This window comes from Enhydra lutris, unplaced genomic scaffold (genome assembly GCF_002288905.1).
Source record: "Enhydra lutris kenyoni isolate GAN:26980312 unplaced genomic scaffold, ASM228890v2 scaffoldscaffold1, whole genome shotgun sequence".
Lineage (NCBI taxonomy): Eukaryota > Metazoa > Chordata > Mammalia > Carnivora > Mustelidae > Enhydra > Enhydra lutris.
In genome coordinates, this window is record NW_019154085.1 from 86303250 (window position 1) to 86328436 (window position 25187).

Below are 25187 nucleotides of genomic sequence, written 5' to 3' on the forward strand. Positions count from 1 at the left end.
CACATACAATACACATCACACACACACACACACACACACACATACACACACACACACACACACACACACACAGAGGCTCTCTCCTTTCCTTCCTTCAAATCCGAGAAGAGTGTTAGGTACAGAATAGGTCCTTAAATACTTAGGCGAATTAATGAACAGTGTCCAGGCTGAATTCAAACCTGGATTTGATATCAGCTTGTTCTCCTCAACATTAAATGAGCCTAAGTGAATTAGATTTTCTTCCCAGTAAATGTAGACAGTGCATATGAGTCGAAGACATATATGCATTCAATTCAGCCCAAAAAGTAAATGAATATTTCCTGACATAAATCAAATATAGGTCTTTCTGATCACATTCTTAATCAAATTTTTTAAAGTTAAATTAAAATAATTCTATCATAAATGCAGGCATTTCTTAGCACCATATATCACGGCTAAGAATATAGTCAACTTTATTTAATGGGATTTGGTTATGTTCTAGCCAAAACAAATGTTCTCTACTTCACCACATAGAAGACATACTGCATGGATCTTAGTGATCCTGTCATAATTATCAATATGAATATCTGAATTTTATATCTTTGGGAAAAGGTCAAATGTATCTTATAGCTTCTGGTTTCAATCTTCTCCCCATCTCTTATTAGCAAGAAAACATCAGTGACACATGTTCAGAGGGTCGACTGACATTATTTAAATTCCACTTACATGTTCACTAGAATAATCACAGATTCCTAGAGCCATGGATACTGAAGACTACGGTTCTGGTTGTTGTACTTACAGAACTGGGTAGCAATGTTAGGAGAGGGAGGTGAAGAGGACAGGAGAAGGGAAAATTTTAAAAAGAAAAAGGTGGTAATGAACAAATTAGTAGAGATTTCAACACATTAGCAGTATGTGATTTGCCCAATCTTGATAACATTTGACAAGGCTCCACTCCAAAGATTAAGGTGGCTTTCCTGTGGAAGACAAAGAATATGAGCAAACCCAATTTATTGAGAATTTTATTTTTTATTACAGGACCAGCCTACAAAGTGATACTTAACTTTCAGTTCATGGTAAGGGTTGCAGTTGTGTTCCTGAAATGATAATACTCTTATAGGCATGAAAACAAAATAAAGAAATACAGGAAGGGGGGTAACATGCCTTATTTAAAAAAAAAAAAAAAATCCACCTACACCTAAAATTTATGCCTCAAAAACCACGGCTTTCTTCTTGGCTTTTCTCTTTAGAGATTTGAAAGGCAGGACAAACGCCCGTAACAATAGGGAACAGTTAGGAAACTACAATATAAATATGTATTTTGTGGTCTTTGCTAAAACCTGCATTTTGAGTTATACTTCATGGTGACTGCTTTAGAAATGTCAGTGTCACAACAGACTCAAACTTTTTAAATTTGGTCTATTGCCCGAGACTGATGTGGCATTCATCTGTTTTCATTTCTTTTAATAAACTGATTGCTTCTACGATTTAAAGAATTCCAAATATGAGTGAATAATTAGTATACTTTTCCCTTTTGAGTGACCGATGTGAGAAAGATATGCAGGAATTTAAAACAAAGTGCTATTTTCCCAACACTGAGAAGAAGCCTCTGGAATTATCCTTAACATATAAACATCAATGGAAACATCTAGGGAAGTTATTCCTTTGTGTCTACTTAAACTGAAGTAAAGCTATTAGGCAATTATTTTAGGAATATCAAATCATGTTGACTGACATCTGCTATAAATTAAATTTTTTTGCTGAGTGCTCAATATTCCACCTGATTTTTTTTCTAGACATGAGCTTTGAACTGTTTCAAGGAACTATCAAAAAGAAACTATCAAAAAGGAAATTACTAACATGGCTTAGTAATTAAAAAATGTTGACTAGCTACAGTTTTATCTAATGTGTGTTCCATAAATGTTTAATATTTTATCAAAGTTGCATTTTACATTATTTGATAAAGTTATGCCTGGTTGACTAAATTGACATTTACTTTGAGAAAAATATCCAAATTATATCCACAGTAAAGGAGAGTAAGCAGCCATCATTTATGCCGTTTATGAGAAATGCACCTTTCCTCTTTTGCTGCTATTTGTGTCACTTTGATTCTAATCACGTAGATTGGACACAAATCAGCAGTCACACTTATACGCACACACATGCACACTCACACACATATGCAGTCTCTCTCGCAAGCTACCAGTCTGTCTCTACGGAATAACTGACCAGAATGGAAATATTTGTCTCTGCTAATCAGACTGTCTAGATCTCACCTAATTTTGTGTTAAGAATGTATTAAGTTCGCAAAACCAGGGAGGAAAGAAAGGTCTTGGTTGCAACCAGTAGTTTTCAGAGTTAGTAATGGATAAAATAAATCACCGACATTTCTTCTTGAGGAAATGGCAGGGCATGCCACAAAATAGTAACAATATTTTAGGCATTTCATTTATTGTTTTATTTTTCCATTTATTTAACAGTATTTATTGAGTAGTCAGTATATTTCAGACAATGTACAAGGTGCTAGGGATAGATCAATAAGCAAAAAGATATCTGTGCCTTCATCAAGCTTATATTTCAGCAGGAGAGACAGCACTAAATGAAACTGCACAGATAGTTGGGGGGGATATCTTGAAATGTTAACTCATATTTTCTATATATTTTCTTGCGGCCCTAGGGTTTGTCTAACTTAATCAATTAAAACCTTCTAGGGTTTTACTTCTGGGAAGGTATCCACCACTTAAAGAAAAAAATCATGAAACCAAACACTATTTTCTTACATTGTTCTTCAGGAGGAAGCAGGTGAATAAACCTTAGATAATAGAAAATGTATTAATTAATGAGTTAGAACCAAGCTATCATACTTCAGGTTGAAAGACAAAATTCCCTAGAATCAAACAGAGTATACTTTGAAAGCAAAGATATGAATGAGTCCCTAACAAAGATCTCCAGCTCCCTGTTTCCTTCTCTATATGGTCAGTTTCCAGTCAGAAGAGAAATCCTCTAGTGGGCTGGGAATTGAGTGTGAGGAGACCACTGCCCCCTCCAGGTGGAATCTGAGATGTCCTCAGACCACAGGCTGAGAGGTGAGGCAAAGCAGGTGGACCCAGGTCAGCTCAAGAGAGTTTTTTGGCATCTCATGACAGTAGAATAATTCTCATGTGTTACAGCTATAGCAAAATGCCTCTCAGAGATTCCCATGACCCCAGTGGGCCACGGGACCAGCAGGATTTCTCTCAAGGGTCTGAGAAAAGGCTGGAAAGAAGTTAGAAAGAGAAAGTCACCAATTCTAAATGGGCTTAGCAGGCAAGACTCAAGAAACCTGTATGAACCTGTGGGATAATGATGAGACACAGGATATCTCAAAGGTTTTCCTACTTGACATGACCCTGATCCTCAGGGCTCTTGTCTGAAGCCTTTGATCTGTGTAAGTTTCTTGGGTTTTTGTCCCACATTCCCTCCCTTACACATCCTTCTCCCCACCCACGTGGAGTTGGCCAAAGTGACCGGGACGTGAGTCTTTGCCCCTCTCCTTGGGTACCATTCTATCCTAATCTCTTAATGTTTATTTTCCAACTCTCTTCATGTCCACAGCCCAACACAGTTTTATCTAATGACCAAGAGAACATCTTGGCTCTTTACTTATTAGGTAGTTTTTCCAAATATTTTCCTCATGCCCTGAGTTGTCTCTGCTTCTCACAAGGAATAGTATCTTGAAACTCCAAGGCTAAAACTTTACTCATTTTTCCTTTGCATTTTGATGTGTTATCTCTTCCCTAACTTTTCTGGAAAGGGCCAAGGGGTATAAGGAAAAGGGAAAGCATCAGTTAATAGTTTAAAACTTTTAACCCACCACATTATTATATATACACCACATTATTAAAAAAAAAAAAATATATATATATATATATGTAATAAGCCATGAATATAATTACAGAATTCACAAGGAGTATAAACTAGGGGGAAACAAACTCAGTATATGAAATATTATGAGGAGAGAAAGAAGGAACAAAAAAGAAAGAAAATAAGGAAGGAAGTGTGTATCTATGTTCAGATATGTGTGTGGAAGAGGTCTGTGTTCTTTGGTATGACACTGAGTAAGCATAATTGGTAGTATACACCGTGAAGTTATCTGAGATAGATCTCAGTATCTGAAATACCATAGAAGTACCCTATTGTGACCTCAGAGTGATTTTATTTATTTTTATGCGCATGAGTTTCTCATATCACTATATAAAGAGAACATTTTAATTGCAATTAGAACAATTGCTGAATGCCAGAACAGACACTGTCACTTCTACAATCTTCTAAAAAGAAGATTGTAAGAAAAATACCCCTCTGTCTCAATTCTAATCTTCTTCCTTTGGTTCTTCTTCCTTTGGTTCTTTCTCCAAAGCTCACTTAGTGTCTTGGTCACAGAGTGTAGATGAAGAGATAGTATACACAGAGTCAATAATGTTTCACTCATTTTAATTTTACCAAGTTCACTAGTTGTTAAGGTAGCAAAAGAAATGCAAGGCCCAGCAAGAAAACACCAGAGAGTCCTGCTAATTGTCCCTTGATAAACATAAGTCATTGAAAACTTGTGTGAATAGATGACATTTTTAAAAGGCAAAATCTTGACTATTCTTAGCTGACAAATTCTTTGGAAGCTTCTTAAAGGAATAAGCTGGCAACGCTCTCACATTTCAACTTTAAAATGAAAGGAATCTCTGAACTTTCCTTCTTTAGCAACAAACTCCCTTAACCCTTTCCCTCCCTTCCATAAACAAAAGAAAAAACCCACAAGAAGCAAGCAGTATAAGTTAATATTCTTAGGGCACATGTGTGCATGTGTGTGTGTATCTACACAGATATCCACCTCTTAGGCTAGAGCAAGATATAACTCAGAATCTGCATTTAACCTTCATATCTTAGTCAAATTGAATACTTTTATTTTCCTCTTTCATTTAGATTGCATTTTCTCATGACAAAAAAGGATAGTTGTGGCTTAGAAAATGGGAAACTGGATCAACCATGATCTAGAGCAAAGCTGAAGACAGCTAAATATTTCAAGAGTATTTTCGGTATTTTCATGAACTTTCCTGACAGTTGGTCACTCTAACCTCCCTTTATCCTGTGGTGTAACATTACATACCCAAAGTGCATGATGCAACACAAGTTCAAGGGTAGTAGTAGTTTTGTTAATTTTGTTTGTTTGTTTGTTTGTTTTTAATTAAATGATTTCTCCAAGCAAGTCTAATGTTTTCGTGGTGTGTTGTATCTCTGAAGTTGTGAGTTCATTAAAGATATTTGGAGTACTGGTTCTGTGAAGCTTAGCTGCATGTGGCCATTGGATCACATATCCACTTCCCTGCTCTGTAAGAAGAAAACATCTTGGAATATAAGTATTAGTTGGCTTTGTGGTGTTGGGTTAGTGTGCCAGTCTGAGGTTAGAGCACAGATGAGATCCCAAGCCCTGGGCTTTGTATTATATAGTATTGTATTTTTGATGTTGTACTTAAGGGTCAATTACTGTTTCCATTATAAACCCTGTTTTTCAAAGGTTTATAACTCACCAATTTTCATTTTGGTAGCAAGCAGCATGAGTATACAGTTTTTAAAAATAGTTTAAATTGGGCAGTGCCATTTTTAGATATAAAGCAGTAAAACGCACTCTTCATTTGTTTCAGTTTGTTTTGGAAGTTTCTAATCTAAAGGTTTATTCTATCTTAAAATGCAACAATGTTTTCTTTTTCTTTTTTCCTGTATTTTCATAACAGCTATTCATAGGGAAGATGGTAAAAGGAGGGCAGGAGAGATATCCAATGGAACTTCAAGGTGGAAAACAATTAAAAATTTTTTTTTTCTTATGAAGATTTATGGTTAGATGTCATTTTAGTCAAAGTTCTTAAAAATCAACCAACTAATCAGTCAATACTCCCTAAGCATGGGCAGTATTTCATGGTAATATTGTGGCAGCTACTTTGAGTAATAAAAGAGCTCCTTGTCCCAATATGCTTGAAATTCTGGTTAGAAAAAAATACAAAGACAACAATATTAAGCATAACGGCAACATACATTGAAACATGAGAGTGATAATCATGTGGCTGAGACTTTCAGAGGCAGAAGAAAAGCCACTTACAGAGTGGTGCAACTCCCTGGCACCCTGCAAAAAAACGAGAGATTCCAATGCATGGGCAATTGCCCAGATGTGGAAATTTACCCATCTAGGGTCATGCAAGATTTAGAACTCTTTCCCTGATCATCAGAATCCGAAAATCTCTGCTTAAGGGCAAAACTGTTTCCTCTGTCATTCTCAATGTTTCCAAATGATAAAAGCAAATTTCCCCCCGTATTAATCTAAGTTAAACTTCTCAAAATGGTCATCTATTTTCACTCTGTCACTCAGCTCTCACACCTGCATCTATTCCAGTCTGGTTTCCAGCACAACTGCACTGCTCACACTGCTCTTGCCAAAGTCACAATGACCTCCTTGCTGCTGCTGTCAATGAAGAAGCCTTTGCTTTTCTCTTTTATCCAAATTTATCTCTATTTATAAGATTACCAGTGTTTTCTTACCCTGTCTTATAATGATCCTAGTCATTTTTCATTCTACCTAGTACCTACACCCCCCCCCATTCTTATTGGCATCTCTATTTGCCTTTCGAGAATATTCTATCGGTGTGGAGTCTGAGAGAGAGGGCATTGTTGCTTCCCATTATGGAAGCTGGAGGCGTATTACCTTCTTTTTTCCCAGCTCAGGGAGTAGGGCTGTCAGCAAGGCTCAGCCAATCCGACACTTTCTTCTGGGATTTTAAAGCTTGGTCAAGTCAGGGTGTAGGGATGATTAAAAGTCTTATTCATTTAATGGCCGTGACAGAAGATCCCCTCCGACACCACCACTAATTCAAGTTTATTCTAGCTTTTGCTATCCAGCTTTCCAGATCTCACTTTGTTAATGCCCATTTTCCAAATGCGGTTCTCCATGTTTTCTTCATTTCTCTTCTGTCCGGATATTTTTCGATAAATTTAAACTTTCCTTAAGATAGATAGTCAGTCTTCTATTACTTATAAAAAGAATGTAGCTTGCTATAATTTCCATTCTTTGGCTGCTCTCTTTTATAGCTTCTGGAGATTCATTTCCTTCTGTCTACTCTTCATATGTTGCAAGTCTTCCAGATATTTGTTAATGTCCCTTATCATTTCATCCTAAAATCTCTATCTGGAGTATTTCAACTACTTCCTAGACTTCAACTGTCACCCACATGCTAATGACTTCAAAAGCCATTCCAAATCTCTCCTCTGATCCTCATACTTCTTTATTCATTCCACTTGTACTTTTGTTTATTCTATAAATATTGAGTGAACTTCAACTATGCAGCAAATATGATAGGCCATAGGATAACAATAAGAAACAAAAGTATGAGTTTTTCCATTTCATGATCATTAGTCTAGTGGATTCCATAATCCTGTGAACTCCATAATCCCACAAAACTTTAATCTACTGGATGTCAATAGTCTGGTGGATCTCATAGATGCCATGTAATATTCAATATCTCCACCTGGATATCTCAAAAAGAGTGACTTCATTATGTTTCCCTGACATCTGCACTTGTATAGTCCTCCTACTGGGCTCCCTGTTTGAATGAAAATATTCAGTTGCTTATGCCAGGAACCTGAGCCTCAAACTAAATGTTCCTCTTCATTCCATCCCCATCTCTGCAAGAATTATAAAATCCTGGTTGGGGAACTTTCTCAATATCTCTAGAATTTTCTCACCATTATCATTTCTGCTGATGCCCTATCTATACAGGCCTCCCTCTCCCTTCTCTCCAGAATCAACACAACACTAGTGTCACTGTTTTTATCCAAATTGCTATCAGAATGATTTTGAGAAAATTCAAGCTTATTTGTATATCTTGATCAAAACCTTTCAAAGACTCCATAATAATCTCAAAATTATTTATGTAAATGAACCAGCAAATTAACTGTGGTCTCTTTTAACTCTCCTATTTAGAATATGCTCCCAGTTGCACCAGAATGCCAACCAGGCCAGTTCCACTCATCCCTTAGGTCACTTCATTTTCCCTAGGAAACCTTACTCTTCCTACAAGACTGGGTTATGTCTCCATTTATGAGTTTTTAAAACATCTTGACTATCCACATCCTAACATTCATAACTCTGTAGCATTAATTGCCATGGTGTATGAGTAGATTTCATTACGCTGTAAGACATTTGAAAACTGGGAGCACCTGGGTGGCTCAGTGGGTTAAAGCCTCTGCCTTCGGCTCAGGTCATGATCCCGGGGTCCTGGGATCAAGCCCCGCTTCGGGCTTTCTGCTCCTCAGGGAGCCTGCTTCCTCTCCTATCTCTGCCTGCCTCTCTGCCTACTTGTGATCTCTCTCTCTCTCTCTCAAATAAATAAAATCTTTGGGCGCCTGGGTGGCTCAGTGGGTTAAGCCGCTGCCTTCGGCTCAGGTCATGATCTCAGGGTCCTGGGATCGAGTCCCGCATCGGGCGCTCTGCTCAGCAGGGAGCCTGCTTCCCTCTCTCTCTCTCTCTGCCTGCCTCTCTGTCTACTTGTGATCTCTCTCTGTCAAAAAAATAAATAAAATCTTTAAAATAAATAAATAAATAAATAAATAAATAAAATCTTTAAAAAAAAAAAAGACTTTTGAAAACTGAACTCATATGCCTTTCCACATTGCTTTATCTGTAGCATACAGCAGATCAGTAAACACAGGATAAAACAAATGAATTTTAGCTTTCACATTATCAAAAACTCAATATCAAACTGTGAAAATACTTGTGCTGCTTTTTTTCTAGGCTTTAAATACTTTGGATAGATTGGTTTGATTGTTGACAGGTAGTTACATCTATCTGATAATTATGGCACTTATGTTTATAAGCTTTGTTACATGGCATCATTTATCAGACGACGAAACAGAAATTGAAAATCCCAGGTATGTGATTTTGTTCCTCATATGGATCCCAGGAGGCTATTTCTCGCCCCCCCACCGCATTCCTATTCTCTTCCCCATTTCTTCCTTAACCTTCTTCAAAGTTAAACAGAAGTGACATAAAAAAATATCCAGAACTCTTTCCATTCTTTCTGCTCTTTTCTTTCTGCTCATGCAGGAATACATAAAGATTGTCAGAGGGGCATCTTGGTGGCTTAGTCATTAAGCATTGGCTCCAGTAATGGTCTCAGGGTTATGAGATTGAGCCCCACATGGACTCTTTGCTCAGCGCAAAGTCTGCTTGAGATTCTTTCTTTCTCTCGCTCTCTCTCTCCCTCTGTCCCTCCCCCACTCATGCACACACAGGCTAGCTCTCTCTCATAAGCTCTAAAATAAATAAATAAATAAATAAAATCTTAAAAAAAAAAAAAAGATCATCACGATCTGAACTCTGAGGCACAAATCTGAAAGGCTTTCTTTGAGGAGGAAAATAATAATTGGAAAAGCAATTATATTGAGCACCTAGTAGGTTTCAAGTGTTCCACTGAACTCATCATTTGGTGGAAATAGACATGAATTCAGCGCATTATATCCCAACATTGTGATAAATGAGGCTCCTTGAGAGTTCCTGAGACCCTCTCAGGGGCTTTGAAGAACCGAAGTATTTGCTTAATATTGTTAAGACATTTTTGCCTATTTTACTCTCATTCTCTCATGAGCTTGCAATGGGGTTTACCAAAGGCTACATAATATTTGATATGACAACTTATTGAATGAAGAAGCTTATAGGTGAACCTAGATATTAAAGAGATTTGCTGAAATGTAAAACAGTGTCATTCTTCTCACTAAATATTTTGCTTTGGAATATGTAGCTCTTTCATGAAAAACCTATTTATGGTAAAGTAATAGGTTTATTATTGTTTTCAAAAATAAATTGGTAAATATTATTTAACTTCAGTTTTAGTTTTTGGTCAGGTCAGTATTGATAGATCTAATACCCAACTATTGAATGTCCTCAGTCATTTTTCATGTGGAAAAGGGTTCTGGGACCAAAAAGTTTGAGACCTGTTGACATAGACTGTGAAATAATCAAAAGAGGGGGCGTCTATCCATCAATAATATTGCACTGAACATCACTGGAGCTAAAATAAGTCCAGGTGTGAGTGATGACCAGGTGTGGCAAAGGGCTGTATTCTGCCATGTGTCAATCAGTCTTCTAGGACCTCAGTACTAAGATAAGGAGAGGTTCATAACCAGTACATACATGTAAATATCAGCAGTAGTCTTTCTCTGAGTTGTTGAGCACATGCCTTGTAGGACGTTCTGTTGCCCCTTTCTTTCTCTGATCATTGATTCAAAAAGCATCATCATTTGATTCCTATGAAAGTTTACATCATTGGACATATCTCTACAGTGCAGTAAATTTTAGTTGAAGTGTGACAAAAATGAAGAGACCTTCGAGTACTTATCTCTCTCTAGTCTGTTTGCAGGTATCCTTCTTCAGGTGACTCTCACCAAACTCTTGTTTTGGGTGTCATGCCAAGCAGGTGTGTGATCAATGTTTATGAAGTTACTGACTGATTGATCAATTATCTTGCCTAAAGATCTGCAGAAAGCATTACTTCATTCTTGGTGGTCTAGTCTATTAACCATGTGACAGTTTATTTCTATGAATAGAAGTATTCAACTACTCTCTTATTCAATGTAACTGTCTCATATTCTGAAAGAATGAATACAAGGTCAGTGTAAGTGTCCTCAGTGCCTTGGGAGAGGATTTTAGGGTTGCTCTTTTTAATAGACTTTTGCTAAGAGTAGCAAAGTCACCATAAAAAGAACAGTTAACGAAACTTGCTTTCTTCATTACCAAAGTTAATATAAATACTTCAACATGAATGTTATTCTCTTTCTTTTTTAAATTATTCATGAAGTCTTTGCTTGAGTTGGGGGGTGGTGATATACAAGAATAATCTCAGAAATGATTGCAATTAGGAAAGCAGTAATATAATATTTTTGAACCCCAACTAATATAAGGACAATTTGTAATTCAAAAAAATATGATACAATAAAACTAAAAATTCAGGTTAGCCCTTAATTTGACCTACATTAAATAATTATGATGTAGAGGTAAACTCAAAGATAATTTCAAGGACTCCAAAAGGATTCAGCTTAAGTAAATGAGATCTTAGATTTTATACTCTGACATCCCTTGCTTTTATTTTTCCCTCAGGTGCAAACTCACATCAGGATCTCTTTCCTATGCAATTAGCAAGGTAACTGCTTTACCTAGCTGGCATTGTCCCTTTTCATTTTGGGGTCTGTAAGCATTTGCTACTTGCACTCAGATCATGTTTTTGTGAGAGGCCACAGAGTGACTTTCTTTAAAGCTATCAAAGCTTTCCTCATTATCCTTTATGGGCTGTGCAGAAAACATCTCAACTATTAGACATTTAACTGAGTGCAGTAGAATGGGTTTTCTGGCCCCCTCCAGTTCTTGGGTAAAAGCTCTGTTCATAATCAGTTTCTGGTTTTTAAAATGACCCTCAAGAGGTTCCTTCTGGTCCACTTCAGTTCCCTTTTTAGTGTCCCATTGATTTTCCAGACTTTAGGAACGTGTCCTTAACTTCCTGCTTTTCCATTGGTTCTCTCTACTGAAAGCTAAAGGAACACTTTGTTACTTCATACACCAAGACAGGAATATCTTGAAAACTAACACACCATTTATAACAGTACAGTTTATAATAGCATTTCCTGCAGAAAGAAGGTGCCTTTCTCAGAACAAGAAGGACAATTTCTGCACCCCATTTAGTTTTAAAACTATAAGCAACACCCTTGTTTCTTGTCAATAAAAAGCCAGATAGGTTAGAGTAGCAATCACAATACATAAATGATATTATTTGTCCCCAGAGCACATACCAAGTAGTAATTCACTCAAAGAGCTTGCATGAATTATAAATAGGCAGGAAAGCACAGAGAGGGAACCTCAGTCCAGACCACTCCCCACTGCTCATACATGAACAGTTTAAAGTCAGACAAGCTACACAAACTATGTAATGAGATTGTGAAGGTATATAATTTACTTTTGATTCCCCTTCTGCTCTAAATCTCATTTTAAATAATCTAAGGATGCTGCAGAAGCTGTGAATCCGAAGATACAACACTGATTAAATTTTAAATCAAATAAACTAATCAATATAGACTCTGAAAAATCTCTTAGGAATGATGGGACTTTCAAAAAGGTGTCCCCTTGACTCCACCCACCCCTAAAAAACAAAAACAGCAAGACAAGAACAAGAGAAAAACTTTAGGTCCTAAACTACACACAGACGTGGAAGACAGAAATATAAGCCTGCAGAAAACATGGGCATTTATGAAGCATTTGGTAATGCAATGGTGTTCACTGAAGGGCTCTGCTTTGACCTGAAACTCAGGGGCAAAACCATTATTGTTTCTGTTGCTGAGAAAAAAGAGTATTTGTGTTGTAATATAACATATTGTTATATTGTCCAGTTCTATTTTAGCCTTTAAAATAAAAAATTGTAGTCATTTTCCAAAGAAGAGTCATAGAATGATCAGATCATAAGCTCTATAAATAAAAATATGCCAGAGACCCTCAGTCCTGTCTTAGAATACAGTATTCATGTGTCCTATTTTCTTATTTTTTTCCTCCAGCATTTTCCTTGAGGTCCCTTTGAACAAAATAATCAGGGAGAATTGGGAAGGTAAAAGGGAAAGAAATCTTTTCCTCTTGCAGAAAAGAATAATTGTATAGAAGAATTTCACACACACACACACACACACACACACACACACACACCCCAAAAAGCAATAGCTGAGTTGAAACAGAATCGTTATCAGAAAGCCTGTGAGAGAAAGAGAAAAAGATATAAAGACAAAGACTCATCTGAATGATCCTAGTTAAGGGTCTTACCAAAGAGACAGCTGAAGTTATCTTTGAAAACTGGTGAGTCGCCCTGCTTGGCTGAGTTTGAATTGAATGTTCCCAAAGTAACATTTCACAAACAGGGATACCCTTCCATTTCACACTGCTCTTTCTTGAAATAGCAACACCATTTAGCAATATTTCATATCAAGACAATTACATTGTAGAATTATTATAGTCTTAGTGCTTCATTAAAATTAAAAAAAAGTTAAATCCCTGTTTTGTTGAACACAAGAAATGAATAGTAAATATTGATTTAGAATGAATGCAAACATTTCCCTAGGAGTGGATAATTACTGCCTTTCTATGCAAAACACTTATATTTGAAGAAGCACTTCACTTACTTTGCCATGCGGTATACATTCTTTAGTACATTGTAAATTATACGTTGTCCTGGACAGTGTCTGCTCTATAATTTCTTGTGTCTCTACACCAGAGTCAGTATGTAATTTTAAACTACAAAGTTTCTGCCAACTAGGAGAACAGGCTTAACTCTTTCTCTTTGCTGGATTCTCAAATCCTTACTGGAGGAGATCTGGAAAGCAAGAGGACAGATGATCTCAGATCTGGGGCAGTTTGGTCTCTGTTTTTAGACTAACAGAAATGCCGCTAGTTAACTGGCCACAGATTTACAAAGTAGAGACTAAATGGAATGTAGAATGTATGCACCTAAGCCAGTTTACAGCCTATCTAGACAACATGAACTAAATAATTAACATTAGAAATTCTGAATGAGGCTGAATGTTTTAAATATCTGTTGCAGTAAGGTGTAGTTAAATAAGAGATATTAGAATATGTCACACTTTAGAATATATCTTTTGTCAAAACCGTTGATCTACATAGTTTTATCTCTCTGCCAAGATATTTGCAGCATAGCACTATTTAAATTATATAAAGAACTATATTTTAACCATTTCAATATCATCTATGTAGATATCGATTTAATTCAGAAGTTAATGTTACAATACTTCTAATTGGATTCCTTAATATAGAAATACTAAATAGTAAAAATTATAAAAGATCATGTATATCTTATTTATAATTTTTACATATAATATTACACTTCTCTAAAGTAATAAAATACTTGCAAAATTGCCTCAGATTAGAAAGACTAAAGTACTCACCATTCAATTCTCTATTTCTATAAAATTATTTTTTGTTCAGTTGCTTGTTTGTTTCACATGTAAATGATATCATACAGCATTTACCTTTCTCTGTCTGGCTTATTTCACCTACCATAATGCTCTCAGAATGATCGTTGTCAGGGCTATGGTGAGGGGAAAATGGGAAGATGTAGGTCAAAGGGTACAAACTTTCATTTATAAGAAGAATAACTTCTGAGGAGTTAACGTACAGCATGGCGATCATAGTTAATAATATATGGCGTTGTATACTTAAAAGCTGATGAGAATGGGTCATAAGTGCTCTCTCACTACACACACACAGAGTTAACTGTGCGAGAAGAAGATATGCTAATTATCTTGATCTTGGTGATCATTCCACTGTATATGTGTATCTGCATATATTAAATAAAATATATATGTTATACTGATAAATATAATCAGGCTGTACCCTTTAAATATATACAGTTATGTTTGTCAGTTATTCCTCAATGAAGTTAGAAAATACATAGATAATTTTCTTAAAAAGGAAGATTAAATTATATAAAGCAATGAAAGCAAAGAAATGCTACTTTTCAGGAGATAAATAAGATGAAAGCAAGTGATTGTTTCTGTTTGAGCATGCAGCCTTTTATATCACTTCCATAGAATCCACACATTCAGACCCTGTGGGATTAATCATTTATTCTCTCTGGTTTCAAACTGCATATAACTTTCTAGCTTTTGGGGTGCTAAAGTTTGCAATATAAGAAAGATAAACTATAAGAAGAACAATAACATTTCATTAAGATTATACCGTCTATAAATGTATCTGAAGAAGGTGGATCAAAGTTGTGCCCTGGCATGTGTCATGTAGTACCTTGTGGGATCTACTGTGCTCTCTTATGTTTATACCCGTTCCCATTATTGGCTTATTTTAGACTAACTTGCCTGATCGTAGGAACTGCCTGGGGAGTTCATTAAAGAACAATTCTCAAGACCTTATTTCAGAGAGTCTGACCCGATGAGTCTGGAACAGGGCCCAGGAAACTTTTTTTTTTTTTTAAGCTCCAGATAATTTTTATGATTAAGTTTAGTAAGTATGGTTCTAGGCCTTCATCTAACATATTCTCTAAGCTCAATTTTGTTCTTAATCAGTGTGAGCACTATATTCACTAGTTGTACTTCAGGGGAAAAGGGTAAAGTCTCCTCTCCAACATGCTCACTGAGAAATACACTAACAGTGTCAGCATTAAAAAAAAAAAGCACAACTAGGGCTGACTTTAAGTCATACCAAAGTAAAACTAATTGATACCAGATCTGTTCCTTAAAGAAGGTATTGACAGAGGTGTGCGTTAAGAAACAGAAAGATATGAGTTACTCAAGTGCAGATTGAAAAGGAAGTGGACACAATAAATGGACACAGAATCAAGGGGGCAGGATGGAGAGGAAACTGCTAAGTCAACCATGTTCTAAATGAGTCTAAGCTCTGCTCCTTACAAATAAACTAAATCCAAGAGTTGTCTGAGAATAGACTTAGTCTGCAAAAGATGATGTGGACTTTGTGGATGCTAATTTTTTAAATGCAAATGAAAATTTAATACTTCCATAGAAATTATGAATAGAGACCATGTTGGTGAATTTGCTAGCACATAGAGAAACTTCTAAATGCCCGACTGGATCATAATCATCTGAATCAAATCCAGCCTTGACCATGACTCTGCAAAGGTGTGAAGAGGTATTTTGGAAGAAAGTGGGTAGATGCCCTGGATGATGTCAATACTAATGTAAATGACCTTAGTGAATATCATATATAATATGTTTTTATAATATAAATAGTCAAATTTTACACATCATAAAGGTAATAAATAGGTGAGTTAATGTGTTTGATTTTGTCCATTTTGTCCCTCCACATTTCTAGCCACTCGAAACAGTGAATATTGTAGAGTTTTTGTTTTTTGTTTTTTGGGTTTTTTTTTGCCTTATTTAAGGTACTTGTTAGCACCATTGGCAGTACAAGAGATGTTGGGTAACACATCAAGGCTCTTACTAAAAGGTAAACAAAACAAAACAAAACAAAACGCTCAGAACACGGTCTAGAATACAGCCCTTCACAGCCCTGGACTTGGGGGTATAGCTCAGTGGTAGAGCATTTGACTGTACAGCCCTGGACTTCATGCATTCACTAGCTTTAGGAACATTCCAGTAATGTTAAAAGGTGAAAAAGAATATGCATCTTAGAATTGATAATATGTAGAACTCTTAAAGTGAAATGAACAAATAGATAGGCAGCCTCCTAAGGTTTTAAAGATGTTTATCAAAGAACTCAAAGACCAACAAATAAAGGTAGGGAATGGGCAATCCCTACATTATTCCCCAGGGCACGCAGACCATGTCAAGATGACACGAGTTGCTTAAAGTCACTTTGTCACAGCAGAACTTTTGCCCTCTCAGATGAGGTTATGAAAGACAATGGACAAGAGGCATATCTCAGAGCAGCCAGAGTGGTGACTGGGATGCTTTCCACCACCGGAAGGAAGAGATCCTATTACTCTAGTCCCACAGAATATGCTGTATGCCCCAAACTCATGGCCACTATAAGTTGTTTCTCCTTCTCATCTTTTCTAAATGGTAATCCTAATGAATTTATCCCCTCATTCCTCCCCCATTGTCGATGGAGGTGGTAATGGAAAATACCATGTAGAATTTTGTGAGTAGCTTATGAAATTGCGACATCTACATCAGACTCAAGGCCAATACATCTCCATCAAAGATCCTGAACTTGCATTGGGATGCGGTAACAAAGTGAGATATGGGTTTGTATCTCTTTTGAAAGAGGTGAATGTGTTCATAGTATAGAGGTGGGTTGGGTTATTTTAGGGAAGGGCATTACAAAATTGCACACATGTGAAAAAGAGTATATGTAGAGAAAAATGGACCACAAGGGATAACTAGTAAGTATATATCCACTAGGAGATATTTGGGAGAAAATCTAGCCTTCACTATGAGAATTATCTCTGTGCCACATTATTTTCCCATGTATCCTCTAAGAATTCTAGCTGTCAGATCACCTATGCTGGAGGGCATGTTTGCCATCATGTATAGACAGCTTGCCTAGAATAAAATCGTCACAGAAGAAAGTAAAAGCTGGAGAAGGAAGGGAGAGATTAAGAAGGATGGTGGGGGGAGGGCAAAGAAAAGGAGATAACAGGAACCCAGAAATCACAATTCCTAGAAACATAAGAGAATACCAAAAAAGTTCAAGTTGGTTTTCTGTCACAGTCAATTGAAAAGGTCCTCATTAATACAGAATGAATTGGCTTTTGATTCAAATTTCATAATAGCTTTGCAAAGGTGGGGTCATATAAGAACACTCTTATTGACTCCCTGTCATTAAGTCAGTGAGAGTAGAAAGAGGAAGCAGATTTTGTATCTCATTCCCACAGAGAAACGGAATCTAAATTCACCAGGATATGCAACCAGGAACTATCCTGATCCTGAGGTTAATACCAAACATCCATAATAACTAACACTTACTGAATTCTTAATATGTGCCAATCATTATACAACATTAATGATGTATTTCTATTAACCTTCCCATCCCCGCAACAACCAAATGAAACCGTTTTTACTTGCTCCATTGTGCAGACGGGAAAACAGACTTAGAGAAGATAGACAATTCGTCCAAGATCACACAGCCAGCTAGGACTGGAACCCGAGCTCCTTGCCCTTACCGCCTATTCCCTTAACCACCATGCCCAACTTGGGACAAGTATACCAAATGGAATACTTCCCAAATACCAAAGAAATTCTTGTATTTATCTTTATCTCCTGTCCAAGTCCAGAATGAGAGAAAAAAAAAAGTGTTTTCCCTCTGCCAACAATACCACTAACATTGCTACATTGACATTATTCAGCAAATAGCTTTCCCTTAGTAATCATGGTGAGAACTCTCTGCCTGAACATTACAGACTGTTTCCCAGCAAGCACAAATCCAACTAGAAATAGACCACAAATTTCAAAAGTAGTAAAAGAGGTGGCATGTAATTGGTATTAATTCTGCTTCAAGATTTACTTCAAGACCCGACTGACTTTTGGACGATAGAACAGAATCTCATTTGCTTGGCCGTTACTGAGCATCGATGCTCGAACTTACCCTACTTCAGTCCTTGCGGCAGGACACCATTTCAGAAAGCTGAGTGTTCAAAGGAATGTTACTTCTGCAAACTGCTTTCTTAATGTCAGAGGAGAAAGCATCACAGTTGTGGGGAAAGTTGTGCATCTACCAGGAAAATATTCATCAGCCTACCCAGTTGGTCATTCCCTTTCCCTTTGGCTATCTGGGCATATTTTAGTCTGTATTAAAATATCCACAAGATCTCCACTCTTAATCATAAAGCTTGAGGAAAAAAAGATGTCCAGGGAAAGTTATTTTCAGGTATAAAATTAGAAGCTCCTTTTAACTCCTTTGCCTCAAGATTTGCATAACCGTGAGGGCCAAGAAATCAAACGATAAAAATACCAGATACTACAGATTAGAAATGAAAAGTAAACCAGCCACATGCCAGTTTCTCGCTACAAGTTCCAGCCGAGACCAAAATCAACGTGACTGAGAGAAGATGTAGTGTAGAGAGAAAATCTCCCAGGATAATCAAGGGATATATTTCCAAGTCTATTTCCCCCCACAGAACTGTTTTGTTTTCTCACATCAATGAGCTAGAATAAAATGTGGATCCCATGATCAAGCTGGCAGAAGTCATGCTCCCTACCTGGATGCTCGCAAATTGTAAATCACAACTTTACAAGGATTTAACTTTTCCCTTTCCAAAATAATCAAATGTTGTGGTGAGGGGGCCACTAATCATGACAAAAAATATACTGCAAATTCTTTCTTTTGGTGCCAAGTCCAATAAGTTCTCTGAGTGAAATTAAATGCACGATCTTATTCCAAACCACAGCTTCCCTTGGGGATGTTCAAATCTCAAGTGGGGGCTGAAAGGCCAGCTGTATCAAAGCCCAGGGCTACACCCATTTTTTCAAGTTGGTTTGTGTGTGTGTGTGTGTGTGTGTGTGTGTGTGTGTGTTTTCCTTTTTTAACTACTGCCTGTAGTGTAAATGGCTCAGACCCCTGTGCTTTCCAGCCTGTACAGTCAGATCAGTGCTTCATACTTTCCATACTCTGCCACCAAAAAAAGTGGGCCAGTCCCTGACTTTTCTTAGTTTCTCACAGTTTTTGTTTATTTTAAGAGATTCTCTGTTGAACTCCAGGGATGGGGGCGGGGTGAGGGTGAAAGAGATGGGGGGTGGGGGGAGACAGAAATCTGTTATGTTGTAAACAATGACTGGCTCCATCTCTTAGATCTGCAATATCACAGGAATTAGAGATGGAAAAGACCCATTAGGTCATCCTGCGCACCCTGTGCCAACACAGCACTATTCCCCACTGTAGATTATCTCTTCTGAGAGTTTTTAATATGTTTAAAGGGTAGCCAATGATAACATAGCTTCATTTTATTTCTTTTACCGCTTTGTTCTGTCCCGTCTACAACATGCCATCTCCAAGGATGGCTGCGGGGTGACTTCTCAGAGGACATCCGACTGCGCGTGAAGAATTAAAACAACATCTGTGCTATGCAACAACTACTTTCCATAAGTTCAGCATGGAAGCATCCATAAAGACAAATTTTAAAGAGCCAACATTTAGTCCCAGGGATGGAACAGTGACAGGAAAAGCAATTTGGCCATAGACATAGTCTATGTGTCTAGTACATTATACCCCAAATACACTGTGTCAGTGCCTGTATGTTCACACGGAGCACATAGACATACTCATCATTACCCTAGAGTGTTTCTGTTTCCTAAAGTTTGTGCCAAATGCTGCATAATTCACGAAAATGTGATCCAAAATATTTAAGGTTATGCTTCTCACAATTTTCTTCTTATATCTCTTAAGTCACACATTTTAAATGTCAACTGGTATAGAGAAATATTTAATTTCAAGGATACTCCTCCATTGCTTTAACTCTTCCCTAAGTAGCTTTGTTTTTTTCATCTTCATTCTTACCTAAGATAATGTACTGTTTCAGTTTCTTTGTACATGTTAAGCCCCGGTGCCCTACGTTATTAAACTACCAGTTCCATACATCAGGAAAAGAGATACAATGTGAGAGAAACCTCAAACGAAGAATGAACCCAGTGTGTGTTCTTGAATGGCTACCATCTCAATCCACTGTCCTTGAAGGCTAATTATAAGAGATCAATTCAATGTTACTATTTGAAAGTATACCATCTTATGCGAAGATTATAATCTGACTGATATAGTGATATACATACTATATGATATAGTGATATAGTGATATACTGACTGATAAACACTGATAGAATATGTATTTTTATTATGTCAGTCTGTTATATAGTATTTTCTAGGCATAATTCAGGATGCATTTTAATTTTTAATGCATATAATAAGTTGCCCATCTTTGATATGCGGGGTGGGAAAAAATAATTTCTGACCGTTCTGCTAAAAGGGGGGATAGGTTAGCAAATAAGAGTCCGGAGTATGGACCCTTTACAAGTTTTATGATGGTGGACTCTACCAGTTACTCTCTATGTGAATTTTGGTCATGTTATCCATCATATTTTATTGGTTCTAAGACATCATGGATAGTAACACTGAGGATTATTTTGTGTGTGATTAAGAAAACAAAGCAATGCTAATTAAATGATGACATGATACACGGAATTTTTCATGATACATGACAGCAAAATACCGATGCTGTTTCAGTTCCATAAGAGTGCTATACCATTGTTTCTAATTTTTCTTCCACATCACTTTAAATTATTCTGCAAGTCTTGATTTTATTTTTTTTATCTGATCATGAGGAGTCAACAGCAAGTTTTGAGACAATAATCAGAAAAACATTTTAAAAAGCAATTATGGGGGGAGAGTGAAATAGGTGAAAGAGATTAAGAGGTACAAACTTCGAGTTACAAAATAAGTCATGGGGATATAACGTATGGCATAGGAAAGAGAATCAACACAATTGCAATAACTTCATATGGTGACAGATGATAATTAAACTTATTGTGGTGATCATTTTGTAATGTATAAAAATATCAAATCAGTATGATACACACCTGAAACTAATAGGCTATCACATGTCAATTATACTTCGATAAAAAAATAAAAATAGGAAACAAATATGTGTAGTTGCAACAATCCACATATAACTGAAAAACAATATAATTATCTATGACCAAGCACATTCATAAACAAACAATGAAAACTATGCCATGATTGGCTTATAAAATGCTTTCCATTATAAGACCCATCCTGAGATCAGAGAATATATATGTAACAACAACAACAAAAAGGAGGCCCTAACCTTACTGATATTTCCTATGCTATCATAGGAAGCTCCCTTCATAAGTAAGGCTCTATTGTGTTTCCACCCTCAGGTCACCTTTTTTTTTTTTTTCCAGGTCACCTTCTTTTTTTTTTTTTTTTTTATATTTTTTTTATTTATTTATTTGACAGAGATCAGAAGTAGGCAGAGCAGCAGGCAGAGAGAGAGGAGGAAGCAGGCTCCCCGCTGAGCAGAGATCCCAATGCGGGGCTCAATGCGGGCCTCGATCCCAGGATCCTGGGATCATGACCTGAGCCGAAGGCAGAGGCTTAACCCACTGAGCCACCCAGGCGCCCCTCAGGTCACCTTCTTAACAAAGAAATAATGAGATTGTGCCTGAGACAGAGGAGTGTCTGGAAGGTAGCCACAGATTTGGGATGCATCTCCAGAGGTGCTTGAGATTAATCAGTTGACTTTCTTATCACCTGGAGTAACCTTAAATTGGATTTGTATAGTCAGCATAACAAAACAAGCAAAAAAATTTTGTAAAAATTAGAATATTTAGCAAATTAACAAGGGGAGTTATGGGAAGAAAAGAGCACTTTTTGGAATCCTGCAAACTTTTTTTTTTTTTTTTAATTCAGGGCTTGCTACTAACCAGTAGAGTGGTTTTAGGCAAATTTAATCTCCCGACCTCAATGTGTTACATTATTTTTTAATACAATTTATTGAAGTTTGAGATCTAAATGAGATAACATATATAAGGGTCTTCCCCTGAAACTTGATACATAGTAAACACTAAATATATTTTAGTTGCTTTCCCATTAAAGTGCCAAGGATCAGTGGAGATCATTTTTTAGCAAACATGATTATTATAAAAGTGGGAGAACGAAGTGAGGTGATAGATACAACAAAATAAAAGGACCAGAGATTAAGGACAAAAGTAATAGTTTCTACAAAGGCCTCTATTAAAAGGTAAAGGTCTGTTTATAAAATCAGTGATTGATGATTTATATAGTACTCCTCAAGAAAAAGAGCCTCACTTACTCCCAAACAAATGTATATGAGAGAGGGATTCAATCTTCTTTTTATAATTTCAAGAATAGAATTAAATTGGAGAACTTTAGAAGAAGAAAGTTTGCTCTTCTCTGGACAAAGCTATTCTGATGGCTGGTTTTCCTTCAAAGTCTTCCCTGACCACTGTGGCTAGTGGAGCTCATTAAGCATTTTGTAGAACTCTGCTCCTTTGCTTCATAGCTCTACTAAGAATCAGTTATTGTGTTGTTCATTTATTTGTTTAGCTGGTGACTTAAAGAGTGGAATTGTGTTAGGGTAAAGAGCAAGACCTCAAAAACCATCACACCTGGCTTAAATCCCTGCTCTGCCACTTACTAGCTGTTTCTTTTTGGCAAGTTATACGCTCTTCCTTACCTGTAAATGGGGAAAATAATAGCTTCTTCACAGGCTTGTTATAAGGAATAAATGAGGTAATATGCATAAAGCACATGGTAACCAACCTGCAGTGCGGTCCCAATAAATATTAGGTGTTGTTGTTCTGTATTACCTTCCTTTGTGTTCCAAAGCCTAGCTTAATACCTGGCACATAACTGGCACTTAATAAATATGCATTAAAGAAATGAAGAATAAATATTCTGAAGAATATTCCTAAGAGGAGACTTCCAACAATGGGATCCATTGCTCTCTGACATCCTAGTCCCTGTCAGTCAACAGAATTGCTGAAATAACTCTCAGAAAGGGTTTAGATGTCATTCTATAATGTGTGGGAGATTAAATTAGTTAATCAGTAAGGCGTCTTCCAAATGGAAGATTCTGATATGATCTAAGATAGTGTTCTTATCTCTTCCCCTGCTCGGGTCCTAGTTTTTTCAAAGATAAAATAAAGCTTTTTGACTAGATAATCTCTGGTATCCATCCTATTCCAACATTCTATGATCCTATACGTGAGCCAACTGAACCTGTTATTATATTTTTCTTCAAAAATAGGAGATGAGTTTTTCATTTGGCAACTCAAATAACTTGGTTCACTTAGCACCTGGGACAGAGTTTTTCTACCCAAGGGGCAGGGAGCCTAGCAACTTGTGACAGGCTGTAGTCACTGCCACTTGGTGACAGAAACATAAACAGTCCATTCCCCATGCCTCCTCTTTCCACTACTGGATTCTCCTTCACTTCCCACCTTCCAAAGTAATACAGTCTTGTCTTATACAAGCAGCTCCAAAGCAGAGGAATTCCACCCACACAGCACTGCAGAAATTAGAGCCAGAAAACTCCTATTAGGTCACACAAGCCACACCCCTTCCAGAACAAGAACATCCTCTTCAACTGACATTTCAGCTCCTCTTCTGGCTTCAAAATAAGGCCGTGCTTCAGTGGTTCCTGTATATGGTTTGAATAACAGTTTATAAGCATTCTGGGATCTTTTGAAAATAAAGGTTCCATATAAAGTGATACTGCTATTTTGTTTGTTATAAAGTTTTGCATGGTGTGTGTGTGTGTGTGTGTGAGTATTTGGCTTCTCTTCCTGGGAATAGTCACAAGATTTCTCAAAGAAGAAGTTGTACCAAGAAGACTCCGACTTGATTTCTGCCAAACTTCTGATAGTCAGCCATTCAGACCTAGTTGATTAATGCCCCTATTGCCTTGCTGTGAATGTACAATAGAAAAATTAGTTTTGTAAACAATTAAAATACTATTTAAAGTAGTACATGTTAATTATTGCTAATATATTTGCTCACATTTTCCTCAACTTAAAGCATATATTTATTTATTGTCAATGTAAATTCTGTTTAATTTTAATTGTATAACAATACTTCATTGCCTTTGGATATGAAAGCTTATAATTGTTAATTTGCTGAACATTCAACATTTTAAAAATCTGTTTGCTTGTTTCATTGCGCTGAACATACAAATTCAACTTAACATTACTCCAGGTGACAAGAAAGTCAACTGATGAACGCAAATGTCAAACACTACTGGGAATGAAACCCAAATCCTTGGCTACCATCCAGCCACTCTTCTGTCTCAGGGACAATTCCATTATTTCTTTGTTAGGAGGGGAACATGAGGGTAGGAAACAGAGTCTGAGATGACACATTAAGTGGTACTTTGCATGTTACTTATGGATTTCTTCTCTTGAAGAGCTTAAAGAAAATAGTCCAGGAAGATGTTTCTTTTTAGCCCACACACAAACAAAATTAGCAATACTGCACCCATTTCATAGAGAAGAGAACTTGATTGTGGAGAAATAGGGTCACTGGTCATTGATTGCAACTTAAATCACAATGACAGAGACAAGGCTAAAATCTGTCTCCTAAGTCCTAGCCCATAATTATACCCAAAAGACCATATTTTCTTAAAACCCACCAGAAATAGAAACTACAAAGCACTCTACAAAATGTAAAGTGCTACTAAAATGTATAATAGTAATAAAGTTCTGAAATGGGATAGTTTATTTCCTCTATCTGAAAGTATATGAAAAAGAAGCACTATTGTAAGGAATGATAATGAACTCAATATATTCTGAAGAAATTGCTATTCTTTTAGATGATGCAATAAGTTACATATTTATCAAGGAAGTTTCGTAAACTAAAGATAATTTCCTGATCTTACAAGAGCTGTTATTCACATTGGAAAGCTCTGGATAACTGCTATTAGTTATGTCTGACACACAACTAATGCAGAGAAATCCAATCGTGACCCATCATTGGGAATGGACCTCAACTTCCAAAACATTCCAATTGAACAGAGTTCAGAGAGAGATATAGACAGATATGCACTACTTGGAAATTTCAAATTGAATGAAGTGGAACAAAGAATATTTTCAAAAGAATAAACAGAAAATGGGGGACTCAAGGAATA